Source organism: Typopeltis vanoorti, chromosome 9 (genome assembly GCF_054136105.1).
Source record: "Typopeltis vanoorti isolate ZY-2024b chromosome 9, IOZ_Tvanoo_1.0, whole genome shotgun sequence".
Classification (NCBI taxonomy): domain Eukaryota; kingdom Metazoa; phylum Arthropoda; class Arachnida; order Uropygi; family Thelyphonidae; genus Typopeltis; species Typopeltis vanoorti.
This window is the reverse complement of record NC_143557.1, coordinates 127,571,113-127,582,715: the sequence shown is the minus strand read 5'-3', so window position 1 is coordinate 127,582,715 and position 11,603 is coordinate 127,571,113. Positions and strand designations below refer to the sequence as shown.

Below are 11,603 nucleotides of genomic sequence, written 5' to 3'. Positions count from 1 at the left end.
GGAAACATGTAACAAAACAAAAACAAAAAAGTACACAGAAAAGCAAAAATTGAAAGTTAAACTTAGAGGTGGAGGAAGGATCTGGCCCGAGTGATGCAGCTCACAAGGAACTGCACCGCCTCGCTGTAAGCCTTCGCCGCTCGGGTTCTCAGGTCCTCCCCCACCTGTGATAGCTGAAACAGGTGAAGCTGTGTACAGAAACCCCACAAGGTGGTCACTGTGCCTTTCTTTTGTTGTGGGCAGTTATTATTCTTTTGGCCACCTCACTTCCCTTGGCCATGTCTAGTTTGCAGAGAGCTATGAAGAACGCCGAAGCTGCCTCCTCGTCTAAATACTGGGCTACCTCTACTTGCTCAGGGGTGATTTTGCTGATGTCATCAACGAAAATGTCACCCCATTTTGCACTGACGATGTCAGATCCATGTTCTCCTGTGAGGAGGAGTTCAGGTTCTCCTATTTTTTTTATCGCTTCTTTGAATTTTTCCGCCATCCCTGGGATACCTCTGATGAGATGGCTGAGAGTCTCCCCTGCTTTCACGTGAGGGACTTCTGGGTGGGCGGTCTCAGATACTTTGGCTGTTTTGGGCATTACCAACTCTTCTTCCTGTGGGCTTAATGGCCGTTTGGAGGTGTTGGTGTTCACCTCCATCTTTCCTTCTTCCCTATCTATATCATCTGTATTAGTATCTATATTGGTATTGATGGTTTCAATAGCGACTGTTTCTTCTTGTTGGATTTTACTGCTTGTGGAAGTTTTTTTCCCCTTTCGGTTTTTCTTAGACGTGGAGGTATGGATTTCTGTTATATCAGGAGCAGCCTCGAAAGGAGGAGAAGCTTCCTGTGCTGTGTCATTTCCATTGCTTGGTGGAGTTGCTGGCGTGATTGCACCACCCATCCTCTCAGCAAGGGTTCTGGATGGGCATGTGTCCACTTTGTGGTCAATGACCCCACATTTCAGGCAAGCTGACTCACAGTTTTCTTGGTTGTGGCCTGTTTTGAGGCAGTTTTTACATTTCACTCTAGGACAGTCCGCTCCAAGGTGAGTGAAAGCACCACATCTAAAACATTGTTTTTTTACACCAGGGTAATTTATCATTACTCTGGCGGATCCAATAATAATGAAGTTGGGAACGGGCGTTTTCATCTCGAGGGAGATGTGGACTTCACCCGACTTCCATTTGGGGTTTTCTGCGTCATTTAGGACTTCCACCTTGTGTATAACGCCCCTTTTCCCGAATATTTCGTGGATGATCTTTACATCCCTTTCAATATATTCTAAAGGGAATCTGGGGATTCTAAGTAGTTTGGTAATGCTCCCTACCAAAAATGGAACTATTGTTTTTCCATTACATTCGAATCCTGCAAGTAGTTTGTCTCTTGTTTGCTCACTCTTTACTACTACTTGGAAGCGGCCACCACCAAAGGGAGTAAACCCAAAAATCTGCTCAGCGCCGACGCTTTCGATGAGGGCTTTGGCCAAACATCGAGGTCGTAGATCAGCTTCCACTTTGATTCCAAGGGTCCGCGTACGCGGCAAAGCCATGCTAGTGAGGGGGGGGGGCCTAAGCTATTCCCACCACCGAGTGTGTTGTTCTTGCCCCAGTCTGGGGTTTATTCTGTATCTGCTGCTGTAGTTTATTATCGAGTGCCTCTATGAGACGCTTTGCCGATAATAACTGAGCTAACATATACTATACTACAATTTGCGCTTAGCTAAACAATTTGCTAATCACTTATACTATACTACACTTTGATCTTAGCCAAAAGGCCGAGAAGCGATCTGTAAGTGTAATAATAATAACATTAATTCAGAAAACGATCACAATTCAAAATCCAATATGACCTCATAACACACTAACGTCACTTTTATATATATAAAGAGCATATAGAAACAATTCCTATGTCAGAAATTAAATAGACAAAGCAAGAAAATCAAATGGAATATTTTAAAATAAAAATAAATAAATAAATAATAATATTATCAATAAAGAGAAATTTTTAAAAACTTCTTTACAATGATGATAATAAAAATTTATGATATGAATTTTTCTTTTTGTTAGTAACTGTTATATACCATTATACTAATCTTATTATAGATTAGTATAATGTTATATGCTAGTTGGCGACGGTTTTGAGTGAGTAAACAGGCACGTGATGTAGGGTTTTAATTTTCGATTAGCTTCCTTAATGAGAGACTGAGTTTACTTTTCAATATTTCGAAAGTCCACTGCACGAATGATGCACAGTTCTGACGCTAGAAGCCCAATTCACAATAACAAATTGCGAAATAGATACGAGGTTCGATGATAGTCAATGGACAATAAATATCACATTTCGCACACGACATCCAAACAAGTCATCATTTCCAAATACATCGTTTAGCATTTCAATAATGTCGATGTTCATAAACTGAGTTTTATTTAGAAACTACTGTGATTTTCAAATGTTTGTTCGATCTCCTCCAGAATAAAATTGGTTATCGCTATTGGCTTAATCAACAAAATTAAATTCAGTCACTAAATAAAAATAATATAAAATAAATAAATAAAATAAAATAATAAAACAAGTAAAATAAGTACGCAAATTGTTGTATTTATTATACAATAATTTATCACACCCTTTAGAAAAATAAATAAATTAGCATTAAATTGAATAAGTTGTGAAACACAAAAATTGGCATTTGACTGTAGTAATTGAATCTCGCATTTCCTATAAATAAATAAAAAGTAGAAATTGCTTAGTTGGAAATATAAACTTCATTTCATTTTTGGGAAAAGCGGAGAGTTGATCTTAAAAATAGGTTTTCGTCCATGCTTATTGTGCGCCTAAAATGGTTTAAAAAATGTAACAAGTTCGGTAATTAAATGTAAGTAGAACGGTAATTTCTTACTCCAAATCCATGGGAAGAATCAGAAATCGGTCGAAGTGAAGAAGACCAACACGTTCAACTTGGTTGCATTAAATGACTGACATTTTGATTGAGGAATGGAGGAGGGGGGCATTACATGTCTATTTGTCGATATTTACTGGAAAGTCTGTTCAGAAGAGTGAGATCTATATGCCAAACTTTTAACGAAAGGTCTGGTAACAATAAAGCTGGTAAGAATCCCAAGTGATAACATAATTTTTGCAACATAGTGTTTATCTAAAATAAGAAGGGAAAAAAAAAAAAACATTACTAGATTACAGAAAATAAGGGGATAAAGCATCCTTTGTTTTTTTATAGCCAGTAAGTAAAACTAAAGATCGATAACTTTAGTTTTACTTACTGGCTATAAAAAAAACAAAGGATGTTTTATCCCCTTATTTTCTATATTAAATAAATAAATGCCAGAAAACTAGCCTTTTGGCTTTTTATCTTTATATTAAAATATAATTACACCTTTATGGCATTCGTATAGTGAAGGTATGTAAGTTCTTTTCACTAAGCTTTGATATCTTCCAGGTCTACCTACTCACTGATGAGACCTCAAAAAAGGTTGAAACCGGTCTGGGTAGTGACCTCTCCTCATAATGTAATGACAGTATTACATCTCCTAGGAGCTGTGTTTTACATTATGAGAAAATATCAAGAATATCATATATATATATATAGATCGTAGTTATCGATCTTTAGTTTTACTTACTGGCTATATAAAAAAAATATATATATATATATATATATATATAGATCGTAGTTATCGATCTTTAGTTTTACTTACTGGCTATATAAAAAAAACAAAGGATGTTTTATCCCCTTATTTTCTATATTAAGGTGCCAGAAAACTAGCCTTTTGGCTTTTTATTTTATCTTTATTACTAGATTACCTTATAATATAATATCATATAAGATATTTCATTGCGAATTTCTATAGTACACACTTTTATCCAGATATTCAAAAACATTCTACTAAATATATTTTTTGTTAGCATTTTTCTATGAGCATACATTTTTGTTATGGGTTTGATCGGATTCTTTTGAATAACAACCAAACCCACTTAAGGCCATGAGGCTACTATTTTATGTCTGTTTAATTGCCTGTGTTCTATGACTGATTTGAAAAACTTAGTTTCTGGGATTAAAAATTAGAATATGTGAGTCGTATTCAGCTGGAAAAAAAAGTATTTATAAAGATTTCTAATGTCGTGTTGAGATTTGAATTCATCTTCTCCAACCAAACAGCAGACATCATTCTATCGACTACACCAGAGAAACAGAGAACATTCTTAAACCCCACGTGACTGACAAAGTGATAGTGTCTTTTGTATTACTGTTGATAATTATGTGTATATAGTTATAAGGCCATAAATTTTTCCGATAAAATAAAAAGGAAATCATAAAATGAAGAAAAAAAAACATTCTTAGTCCACCCATACTACTACCATGGAATGGAAATCTCATAAACCTAACTGAATACAATATTACATACGTATTTAAACTTTATAGAAAAACTATGCAATTATAGAGAATCAATCGACCGTGAGATGCGGTGATTGATTCATTCAATCCAATTCAATCCCTTGGAGGGTAATGGATAGCAATGCTGTAGCTAATGAAGTTCTAACTGAGGCTCGGCTATTGCTGTTACCCTCCTGCCATGATCAGAGCTTTAATAGCTCAATAACACCTTATCCCTACACTGTCCTCTACAGATAACGGGGAAGATGAAAGCATTCTTGCTTCGCCCCTTTAAGCCAGTCCTTATAAGGACTATAAGGATGCAATTATAGAGAATCAATCGACCGTGAGATGCGGTGATTGATTCATTCAATCCAATAAACCCTTGGAGGGTAATGGATGGCAATGCCGTAGCCAATGAAGTTCTAACTGAGGCTCGGCTATTGCTATTACCCTTCTGCCATGATCAGAGTTTTAATAGCTCAATAACACCTTATTCCTACACTGTCCTCTACAGATAACGGGGAAGACGAAAAGCATTCTTGCTTCGCCCCTTTTAAGCCAGTCCTTATAAGGACTATAAGGATAAGGACTAAAAATAATGAAATAATGGAAAGAATATCAACATTTCGTAGGAACAATTTAAACAATTGAATGATGCGATATCAGAATTTTTTCCGAGAGTTCGAAGAATAAGTAAAGTAGGAGTGAAATGGATGTGTAAACTTATTAAGCAAGAGATTCGTAAGAAAAAGACGATGTAAGGAATACCGCTTGCATAAGGATGACGTCCGTTATGAACGTTATAAGGAGCAGGCTAGAATAATCACAACTGTTGTTCGTAAAGCAAAATCTGAGTATGAAAAGAAACTGGCTCTGCGTGCTAAAGACAACCCACAAGAATTCCATCGATATGCTGCAAGTAAAAGAAAGAATGAATATAAAAGAAACTCTTCTAAATCCAGATTGCGTGAGGGTTACTGATGCAGAAGAGGTTGTTCAATTAATGAGTGCCCATTTTGTTAAAAGCTATCAACCTGGTGTACGCGATATTGAGCTCACTGCTACCTCTTCACTCGATAAAGAAACTCAGGTGTATGAGGACGAGGAATTAGAGCTGTTGCACAAACTCAATAAGAATTCAGCAATAGGGACTGATGGGATATCGGCACGTGTGCTAAAAGAATGTTCAGCTGAACTGGCCATTCCTTTCACCAGGCTGTTTAATATGAGTCTTAGAACAGGGAAGATTCCCCAGGAATGGAAGGAACGTATGGTAATTCAATTGCATAAGGGTGGTGCAAAGACCGATGTATCCAACTAACGACCAATCAGTATCTCAGGAGTGGCGGTGAAGATTTTGGAAAAATTGGTTAGGGATCGCATTCAGAAATGGGTTGACAGTAAATCTCTACTTTGCAATGAACAATATGAGTTAACTAAGGGAAGGTCATGTTTTAGCAACTTGCTCACATTCTATAAGAATGTTACCATTGAACTAGACAAGGGGAATGGATACACCATGATACGCTCGGATTTTGCTAAGGCTTTTGACAAAACACAGCATGACAGACTTCTGCATAAATTGGAGAAAATGGGTTTGGGTTATATAATATTAGCATGGATAAGAGGATGGCTGACTGGCAGATATCAAAAAGGAGTATACGGGGGATCAAAGTCTGCAAGGTTTAAGGTAACAAGTGGCGTACCACAAGAATCAGTCCTTGGTCCACTGTTATTCAATCTGTACAATAATGATAGTGGGAAGGATTTGACAAGCGACTTACAGGTATTTGTTAATGATGCAAAGATAGTTAGGGTAATCAGGAATGCTGCTGATATGCAGTCTTTGCAGAATGATTTGAATAGGCTGGAATTGTAGGCAAGGGAAAATGGATGTCAGTTCAATGTCAGTAAATGTAAAGTCATTCACTTCAGCGTGATTAAATATTCAACGTCGTATTATATATTGGTGGGATTAAGCTAGAAGAGATGAGGCTAGGGATCTTGGAGTGTTAATACATAGGAAGTTGAAGTTCAGGGGTCATGTGGCAAAGATTGCAAATACAACTCAAAAGATAATTGCAATGATGAAACGAATTGCATGTAAAGATAAGGATGTTATTTTGCTTCTTTATAAGGCCTTAAGAAGACCTCACTTGGACTACTGTGCGCAGATCTGGTCTCCTGGTTTCCGTTGTGATTCTGATATAATGGAGGGAGTGCAAAGGAGAGTGATAAAATGATATCAGAATTATGGAATACTGATTATAAAGACATATTCAGAATTAGTAGACTGCAGACACTAGCAAACAGGAGAAAGAGGGGTGACGTGATTGAGACTTACAAACTTCTGAAAGGATCATACAGGAAGTTGATGGAATTTTTCATTTTATGGAGGGTGGGGAAAAGACGAGAGGGCATCCTTGAACGCTAAGAAGGGGGTGAGGGCTAGATTTTTCTCTAATAGGGCGGTGTATGATTGGAATGGATTGCCATTGGATGTTGTGAGTGCAAGCAGTGTGAATTCATTCAAGAATAAGTATGATAGTTGGTGTGTGCAGTATATGGCCTCCCTCGAAGAGTCTCTGACTCCCTGGAGGTCTCAGTTAATAATAATAATAATAATAATAATAATAATAATAATAATAATAACTCTATTTTTTTAATGATAGCAATAAATTTTTATTTTGATATACTGACGTACTACAGTTGTACGTCATACTACGGAAACAAAATAAAACAACGGATTCTGTTTGGTAATAATAATAATAATAATAATAATAATAATAATAATAATAATAATAATACTCATAAAGAAAACGCACTGTTCAGGACTTTTCGCATTTTTCGACGATTTGACACATTGTCAGCTGAAAGTATGATCTGTTAATTGAGTGTAGAAACAATAATAATAATAACTAGACTTTATTATTAACACGTTATCGTGTTTAATTTAAACTACTTGGTCCATTTACAGCTTTTTTATATATTTAAACAAAAGCAGTGTCTTTGCCCTTGCGAAACATAAAAGACCAAACGACTTTTACTGTAGTGTGTTTACAGCGCCATCATGGTTTTACTTTATATGTTATTGATAATTAAAAACGGTATCATGTAAAACGTTTACGCTTTTTTACAAATAATAAATATACAAAAGATTATAATAAAAAGTAGAAAATAAAAATTACTGCTTTATTTTAATAAAGATATTTTTTTAATTTTAAAAATACAATTACATTATGTAAATTATAAAGTATAGTAATTTTATCATTACATAAGGCATTATTATTTGCTATTATATAAAAAACATGAAATGTGTTATGTTCTCATTGCATAGTACTAAGAATTGTATCCGGCGTGACTGAATAAATTTTGTAAAGCCAAATATTCGGTAAAAATTTCAAGAAGCACATAGGAATCACCTCGACATTGTTCTGCCTACTACTTCACACAGACAGTGTGATTTATTGCTACCAGATTAATACATATATATACTAGGGGGGATTCTCCCCCCCCCCCCCATGGGGCCTACTGCGCCCAATCCCCCGTGTTCCGGACTGGTAGGCTGGTTCTCCTTGAATTTTGATGAATCGAATTTTGAAGATCCGATACTCAGGGTAGCCCCTGAGTTTCAAAACGTTTCAAAAAACGTGACATAAAAAGGCTTATCATTTTATATATAGGGTAGATTACAAACTTCTGTATAAAAGTTATTGTATATGTAGATTACATTATATTGAAAATTATGACAGAATTTCCAACAATTTATAATTACTATCAACTATGTTTCAGATCCATTTATATTTGTGAGTGGAAACAGGAGCACCGGAGAAAAAATAGTTCCACAGCCACAGACCGTAAACGAGATCTGAGACCTTATTTTTACTATTTTTATTTTATTTTTCCATGCATATTTATACACAAACACATAACAATATCGAAATATTCAACACATTACATTTACAATTTCCTAACTTGGAAATATCGATGAACTTGCATATCACTTGATAGGATTATATAATTTCACATCAAGAAGGATTCTCAAAAATTCATCTTGTAGGGTATTTGTTAGCACTTCCCTACATAATTATACCATAAAAATTATCGAATATACGAAAAAAGCTACAGAACGGTGAATTTAGTCAGAATTACAAGCTGCACACAAAATAATGTTTGAGATGAGACTTAAATGAGTTCGAGGTTTAATTATACTACTCGATGATGAAGTGAGTGCGTGTTTAATGTATATACCTTTGGTATCCATTAGGAGCGTAATTGTTAGTAAGATATTATTAACTTAGTTATTAGTTGACTGGGATATTACTGCATATTCTTTGTTTCTGGTATGAGATGAACTAATGAAATAAGAAGCAAATGATTAAATAGAAACGCAATTTTTGACATATAATATTAATAACTACAGTACCAAGGCTTTAGATGCATGTTGATATTTATTTCTATGAGACGTTTTCAAGAGATGAGATAATAATTTCTTACAGCATTGGTTATGAACAGGGGCGGCTCGTGCATAGGCACTGCAGCACCCCCAATTTTTCTCGATACATAAATATATTTATTAATTTATTTATATTTGCTTGCAATATTTAATTTTATCATCAAGAATCCTATACAATTCTCTTATTTTGAATAAAAAATAATAAAAATCCATCTTGTAGCACTTAGGAGGGCGAAGGACGCTAGCAGCACTGTGTTTACCACAGTGTCATATTGCTACGCGCGCAACCATATGCAAGTCATAGTGAGATGCGATCTATTAGCATAATGCGGCACTGTCCGTCACGCAGATCCACTGTTGTTTATATGCAGTTTGCGCGAGTAGTAGAGTGTTCGTAGTGCTTATTGTGTTTACTCCGTCTCCTTAAATATTTGCACATTACAATTAAAGACATAACATTTGTTATAGTTTTTATTTTAGAACATTATTGGGTTATGATAGTAGATTTTATTTTTAAGTAATTTTGAATTATACTAAACTGTATAATTTTATCGATAATAAACAATATTTTTTCATGTTTAATTTTTTTTTAAATTTTTACCATAATTCTGATATTTTATCCAAACACGTATACACTGTACTTACAGTGTGTATGTATATTTCGAAAGTTGCAGCACCCCCACGATTTCAAGCCACGAGCCGCCACTGGTTATAAATCTTCTGTTCCGCAGGTTGCGCGATGTTGAATAACTGACATTCTTATCAAAATGTTTGTAGAAATAGAAATAAGAATTATTAGCTTGCAATTGTTAGGATTAAGTTGATATTAAGTATGTAGTATTTATTTCGAAAAATTGCTAAATGAAACATGCAGTGATGACAGCAGAGTGATAAAAAAAAATACTGACCATGCAACAGGAATACATATACATACTTGAAGTAGAAAAAGCTATGAAAGGCTTAAAATGTGGAAAGGCAGTAGGAGTAGATGATATTCGACCAGAAATGCTGAAGTATGGTGGTATAAAAGTCTTACTGTGGCTGCACTGCATAGTTCAGAAGGCCTGGACAACGGGACTCATAGTATCCATATATAAAAAGGGAAATAAAACTGAATGTGAGAATTACAGAGGTATTTCCCTACTGAGTGTTCCTGGTAAGATTTATGCAAGTATACTTGAGAAACGGTTGAGAAGAATTGTGGAAGAAAAGCTTGGTGAAGAACAAGCTGGATTCAGGCCAAATAGAGGCTGTCAGGATCAGATCTTCACTTTACGACAAATAGTCGAGAAAGCATGGGAATATAACAAAGATCTGTATTTAAGTTCTGTCGATTTGGAAAAGGCATATGACAAGCTGCCAAGAGAGAAGCTATTCAATACGCTGCAGTTATATGGTGTCAATGGGACATTATATCAAGCAATACTTAGTCTTTATTTCAGTTGTAAGTCAGCAGTTAGAATTGAAGGAAGTACAGGAAGATGGTTTAATGTTAAATCTGGTATGAGACAAGGATGTACATTATCCCCTCTGTTATTCATTATCTATATGGATCACATTACGAAGGAAAGTGGTATTAAACATGATATCAAAATTGGAGATGTTAATGTCAGCTCTTTGCTTCATGCGGATGATGTTATACTTCTAAATAAATCCGCCACAAGTCTGCAAGATTCTCGGACTAAATTGAATAGCTGTTGTAATAGATATGGTATGAAGGTCAGCAATAAAAAGACAAAGAGAACCTGTGGAACAAGTAAAACATTTCAGCTACTTAGGCACGATTTTTAGTGAAGATGGTAAATTAAATATGGAAATAGACAACAGAATCAGCAAAGCTGGTATGGTGGGAAGTCAATTGAATAAATTCATATGGAATAAGAGAGAAATTAGTCGGAACACTAAATTAGCTGTATACAAGACAGCGTTCAAACCAGTTTTAACTTATGGATCTGAGAGCTGGGTCAGAAGTAAAACACTTTACCAAAGACTAGAGACCGCAGATATGAGAGTCCTGAGAAAGATTAATGGCGTGAACAGATGGCATCAATGGCAATATCATATTAAAAACGAGGATATTAGGAAAGAACTTGACATTGTCAGTCCAGGAATGCGTTAGCAGAGCTAATCACAGGTGGTATGGTCACTTAAACAGAATGGGCGAGGAAAGATTAGCAAAACAAGTGTTCTCTGCCAGGTTGGCAGGAAAACGACCCAGAGGAAGACCAAGATAGAGGTGGAATGATACGGTACAAAGTGCCGTAGACGATAGAAATATAACATCTGATAATGTCTTGACAAGTAACAGACTGATTTGGATGAAAATTGTAGATAGGAAGTTAATAATGAGATGCTAGCAGGCAAGTCGTATGTGTATAGGTTATAAAGTAAGGGCACCAATACTGACCCTTGTGGAAGATCATTATTTAGTTTTCGTTGTCGGGACATTTTATTTCCTAATAGAATTTGAAAGAAACGTTCAGTGAGCATGGAGGAAATTAAGTGCGCAGTCCATTTACATGGAACAGTGCTAAGAAATTTGTATATAAGACCTTCATGCCATACTGCATCATAGGCTGCTGTTAGGTCCGAGAAGACAACTAATGTTTTTTCTTGCTTCTGGAAACCATCTTCTATCTATGATGTTAAAGGAGCACTTGGTCATAGTAACCACGTTTTTTTCTAAAACCAGTTTGTTCAATTGGGACATGCTGCATGATTGGTATGGACTCTGTTGTACAGAAGGCATTCTAACATTTTATAGGT

At 35.5% G+C, this 11,603-nt stretch overlaps 1 pseudogene; it reads right to left on the bottom strand.

Moving 5' to 3' along the window:
• Positions 1-1,628: 1,628 nt before the first annotated feature.
• LOC150103525 (U2 spliceosomal RNA) lies at positions 1,629-1,780 on the bottom strand (annotated as a pseudogene).
• Between the last annotated feature and the right edge of the window lie 9,823 nt (positions 1,781-11,603).